Raw genomic sequence first — 5,892 nt, 5'->3', positions numbered from 1 at the left:
CGAACTGCGGCTGCGCACGTCACGTGCCTCCCGCCGTTGCTACGCAACAGGCCGGTTCCCCGACCTGGCCCCGCCCAGGCGGCCTAGGGAGGGAAGAATGAGGGAAGCCTCCCTCAGCGACTAGAGGCCACGAGAGGCCCCGCCCACCACGCGGCCTTTGCCCATACATGGAAGTCGCCACCTGGCCAGGTGTGCGCGCACCAGGGGGCGGGGCCTGAGCGAGGGATGGGTGGGGCGAGCGCGGTCTGGCCGGGTAGGACTCCGGGGTTTTGGGGGCGGAGGACCGGCGACAGGAGCCTTGCTCTGGTCCGGCATCTTGCATTTTTTACCTACTTTGGTACTGTTCCCGTCACTCTCCCCTGATTGGCCAGCCTCGCACGTCGGGCCCTCGCGTGAGAGGAAAATCTGCACATTTTTCCTCTTTCCACAGGCGACGGTGGCCGTTAAAGTGCCCTGTGAGTCAGCGCTAATTTGAGGGCTGGAAAACAGGAGTGATTTATTATCTTTGGAGCAGGCAGGGAAGGAGCCCGGCGGCCCGCAGGGGTGTGGTGGGAACGCGCGGCCTCGCTCCGTTTGGAGGCTTTTTAATTTAGGATTGTGCTTTTCTAATGGACGGTTGCACAGAAAGTTTTCACAGGGCCACCGGGAATCCCAGTCCTAAGGGTGGTTTTGTGTGTGTGTGTGTGTGTGATGAATAAAAAGAATGGAAGAATTTGCAGCTGGGGTGTTACCTAACTTCATTTAGGCAACCCAGAACATCACAGTCTCAACCCAAACTATTTTAATTCTCTAGAGATGAGACCTTTGGACAAGGTGGTCAGTGTGTTTCTTTGTTTTTGTTTTCTGGACGCTATACAAAACCTACCCTGTATGTAGCTTTTGATCTGCCCACGAAACACAGAAACCCGTTTCCTATTAGTCTTTTTAAGACAAAGGAGCAAGTTGTGGCAATTCTAAGCCTTTACCATTTGTCACGGGGTGTTTGGCAGGCTCCAGTAATGGCATCAGAATCACCCAGAGAGCTTGTTCACACATTTCGTAGCTACTGGCTCTGCACATCTAGGATGTAACCTGAGAATATGCATTTCTACCAAGTCTCTAGTAGTGCTAGTTGGGGACCACACTAGGAGAACTTTGAAAGAATCAGGAATCCACATCCTGCTACAGGTGGAACCCTTGGGGGTGATTTTTGTTTTTTTTCTGCCTAGGATTCTGTGACTTCCTGCTCTTTTAAGAACGCCTGCATGCCGCTCTGACCACTTCTTGACTCTGCTACTGGAGTGTCCAAACGTGAGAATCTGATCCTGCTGCTTGCCTGCTTGAAACTTTGTGACTTCCAGAATCTTCAGTACGTCAGTCTCTCTTCCTGGCCTGATCCTCATTTCCCAGCCCTCAGTGTCCATGCTGTCCACCAAATGGAAGGCCTCTATGAACTTTGCAGGGAATCAGTTTTGTTTCTTTCTATACTCTTCACACTTTGTCACTTCTCAAGTCTTCATAAGCATCTACATCACCAGAGGACCTGCTGAAAATGCAGATTTGGAATTTAGGATCTCAGGTACCACCAAGAGATGCTTCCCGAAGGAGATGATGCTGTGACTGTTCCTCCAGGAACACTTGAGCTTTTGTGGGTTTTTTTTTTTTCTGCTATTAATGTAACTGAATTGTTCCCTATACATTTGCCATTACCCCCAGACTAGACTGGGAGTCCCATAAGGATAACAGATATTTAGGATGTGTCCTGCAGGAAGTGGCCCAGCCTCTCAAGATGCTGGATGCCTAATAAATACTTCCTTTTGGGGCTGGAGAGATGGCTCAGCAGTTAAGAGCAAATACTGCTCTTCCAGAGGACCACAGTTTGGTTCCCAGCACACACATCATGAAGCTCACACAAAACTGCCTTGTAATCTCATGGGCATCCAATACCTTCACAGGCACCTGCATTCACATGTACCTGCACGCACATACATATAATTTAAAATAAAAATAAATCTAAGAAAATGCTTGTTTGTTAAATGAGCCAATATTTGAAGATGTTTTAGGATTTATCAGACAAATTTCTGCATCTGTTCATTATAGCCTAGGATGAACTCCTATTGAACTTTAACCTCTACATTCGCATCAAATCGCTCTAGACATTTTTATTCTTCTTCATCCCACAGGAGGATAAAGTTTTAATAGAATGCTCTGCTGACTGAATGTTGAAACATAATTCCCAATGTGATGTGATTTGGAGGGGGGGTCTTTAGAAAATGATGTGGTTATAAGGTCAGAGCTGGCATGAATGGGAGAAGCTTGCCACCATCAGGCACTGTTAGCCCTTACCAGACACTGAATCTGAGGGTCCCTTGATCTTGGACTTCCCAGCCTCCAGCATTATGGGAAATAAATTTCTGTTGTTAATAAGCTACCCAGTTTATGACATACCATCCTATCTTAGCAACTCGAAAAGCCTCCAACACGTAAGGTCTCTCTAAAATAGGAGATGGGTATATTCCATTTATCTTGCTTAGAAAATGTTTTACATACTTAATCTGTGACCATGTAATGATTTTATTTAAAGCCATTAATAGGAGTGGTGGGAAGAATAAATTATACATTTATGAGACTGCAGAGAACTGTGGGTTAATGTCTGGAGAAATCTCCTTTGCTAGGGGTCACAACCCTGTCAGCTCTAACAGGAAAAAACATTTTTATCTTTCCCATTCCTCCCCACAAATTCATATCTCCCCTTTCCTCTGCCTATTAATGTCTGTAGTCTCTAAAAATAATCACATAAGGGACTGGAGAAATGGCTCTGCAGTTCAGAGCACTAACTGTTCTTACAGAGGACCCAGGTTCAGTTCCCAGAACATAGCATCTAACAACCATCCATAACTCCAGTTCCAGAGGATCCAATGCCCTCTTCTGACCTCTATGGGCATTGCATGACATGGGTGCGCTTACATACATGCAGGCAATATACTCATACACATAAAAATAATAATCGCATAAGATGTACATGCTCAGAAGATTCAAATTGCAGCAAAAGGCGGCTCCTTGAGCACCTGCTCTCCTTTCCCATAATCTCAGTGCCCTCCTCACATTATCCACTGGTGCCGAGATGATGTGGTCTATGGCCTTATAGGGAAATGCATCTTTTGTCTGCATTGGTGTTCTGCATAATGGTTTTATGCTGGGTGTTAATGTCTTATAGCTTGCTTTATGTAAGTAATGATTGACCTTTCCTTATCCTTGCAATTGCTATAAAGCATAATTGTCCATTCATTTAACCTTTTCCAATTGATGGTTATTCAGATGATTCCTGGTGTATAGTCATCACCAATAGTGTTCAGTGAGCTCTGCTCAGCATTCACTGAGTGTGATCAGCATTCAGTGACCAGCCTATGACTGGTTACTGACTTTGCATACATAAGCTAGTGCATACCTCTGAAAGGGCCAAATAAGGGAATCTAGTATTTGGTTTATGGCTAAACTAAGTAAGTCCAAACTCTTCAAAGTGTATGCAGAAATAATTGTACCATTAGTGATTTTCTTTTGGAAAATAAGATGACAACTTGAACAGATCCCAACATGTAGTGCTGAATGAGTGAATGTGTATTGCTTGTATTTTTTAATGTTCTATATTGCAAAAAACTTCAAGGGCTAATGGGGTAGCTTAGTAGTAGGGCAGATGCTTAGAATTCATGAAACCCTGGGTTTAATTCCTGGCATGGAAAAAAATAGCGGTTTAAGGCACTGCTGAATTTTATATGTGAAACATTTCACACATACTCCATTTTGGTGTATTGACTTGGTAGTGTTTGAGACCTGGTCTCTGTTATGTTGCATTTCTCTGTATATAGATTACTTTCCCAGAGTCACAGAATGGCCTAAATATGGCTGCTAGAGCACCAGCTCTCACTACCATTTTCTAGGTGGTAAGAAGGAAGAAATGATAGTGATAGTTGGTATGGATTGCCTGTCCTGATGATTGTCATCCTTAAGGCTCTGACATCTGTTGGGTTTTATGGGAGTCACTCTTCTGTTATTAAACACCAAACAGTTCTGTGTGTTTTTGAATAAACATGTGTTCCTTGAGGTAAGCAAGGAAGAAAATGGAGTGGAGAGTGGTACTACAACCCTAACTGCTGGTTTTTTTTTTAAATAAAAATCTTATTTATTTTTATTGTATGTGTATGAGTGTTTTACCTGCATGTATGCATGTGTACCACCTGTGTCCCTAGTGCCAGCTGAGGCCAGACGGTGTCAGATCCCCTGGAACTAGAGTTGCAGGCTAGTGCTAGCTGCCATGTAGGTGCTGGTAACTGAAACTGGGCCATCTGGAAGAGCAGTAACTGCTCTTAACTGGTGAGCCACCTCTCTAGCCCCATGTCTGCTGGTTCTTAACCTTTCTTTGTCCAGGTGTCCCCTCTGCAATTATTTTTCAATTTCTTTTTACAGTTTTACAAGTTTGTCACTCAGCTGTTGGTTCTTACCTGCCTTCACTATCTGTAGATTTTCGTAGCAGGGACACAGGTTCCCAAAGAATATAGCTCATTTGGTGAATCCTTCTCATTTTTTCTGGACAAACATATGTGGATATCACATAGAACATTGCTTATTCCTTTGTTGAGCCTGGTATAATGTATATATCTGAAGTCCTCATCTTCTTCATGGCAAATTTCAGTTTCTTTGAGTGCCTGAGGTGAATCTTCTTGAAGTCCGCTCCATTGATGCACTTGTGAATGTTGATGGTGTAGTCTTAGGTCACCACCTCTTTGACTACTGAACTGCCTTCTTTTTCTCATTGCCCTTCTTTATAGGAGCCATCAAAATGCAAGTGACAAGCAGCTTCTGCCTGGCCCAAATTGAATGAAGGGCCCCTCTGTAACTTTTATGAAAAATATTAAACCTGGGGCTGGAGAGCTGGCTCAGCAGTTAAGAGCGTTGTCTGCACTTACAGAGGACTCAGGTTCAATTCCCAGCACCCACATGGCGGCTAACAACTGTCCATAACTCCAGTTCCAGAGGATCGATGCCTTCTGATCTCCGTGGGCATTACATGACACGGGTGCACTTACTTGCATGCAGGCAGTACACTCATACACATAAAATAATATTTTTTTTAAAATACTAAACCCTGTCCCACTCTAGAAAGATTCATTTTTGTTCCAACTCTCAAAGCTTGCTTATACTCACCTACCTGAAGCACAAATAGTTCAGGAAAACTTAGGGGAGGTGTTCTGAAAACGAAATCCCGTGTATGGATAAATGAATAATCACGTAATTTCCTGCAAGTATAGACTTAGGGCTACCATGATTAGAGTTGGTATCATGCTGCCTTGCTTATCCATCTAAAACCTTCCACAGCAAGAGCTGTACCTCAGTTAATAGAGTGCTTGCCTAGCATGCAAGAAGTTTGATTCCCAGTACCACATAAACTGGGCATAGTGATGCACACCTGTAATCCCAGTACTTGGGAAGTAGAGGCAAGAGGATCAGAAGTTCAAGGTCATCCTTAACTACATAATGAGTTTGAGGCCAGTCTAGGCTACATGAAAAAAAAATAAAATGAATAAACAAAAAAATAAAAACAGCTTCTCTGTCTTTATGGAGCATTAAAAAATATGACTGGTCTCAACAGTACATATAGGACTATAGTTTGTATTCATTCATGCATGCAACAGTGTATCTTGGCACCGGAGGGTGGGGGTGGGTGTCCATCCATGTTGGCTTCCTGTTTTTTCTTTCCATGAGTATACTGTGTTCATTCTACAGACCTGATCTGGTGGGTCTAAAAAAAAGATGAGCCACAAAAGATTCAGAAAGGGAAAAATAAGGAAATTATTTGGTTTCAGGACACACTCTCCAAAATGCAGAGAAATTAAAGGGTTGAGTACAATTACAAAT

This window comes from Nannospalax galili, unplaced genomic scaffold, assembly GCF_000622305.1.
Source record: "Nannospalax galili isolate Female #2095 unplaced genomic scaffold, S.galili_v1.0 scaffold245, whole genome shotgun sequence".
NCBI classification, from domain to species: domain Eukaryota; kingdom Metazoa; phylum Chordata; class Mammalia; order Rodentia; family Spalacidae; genus Nannospalax; species Nannospalax galili.
Note: the sequence above shows the minus strand (reverse complement) of the source record.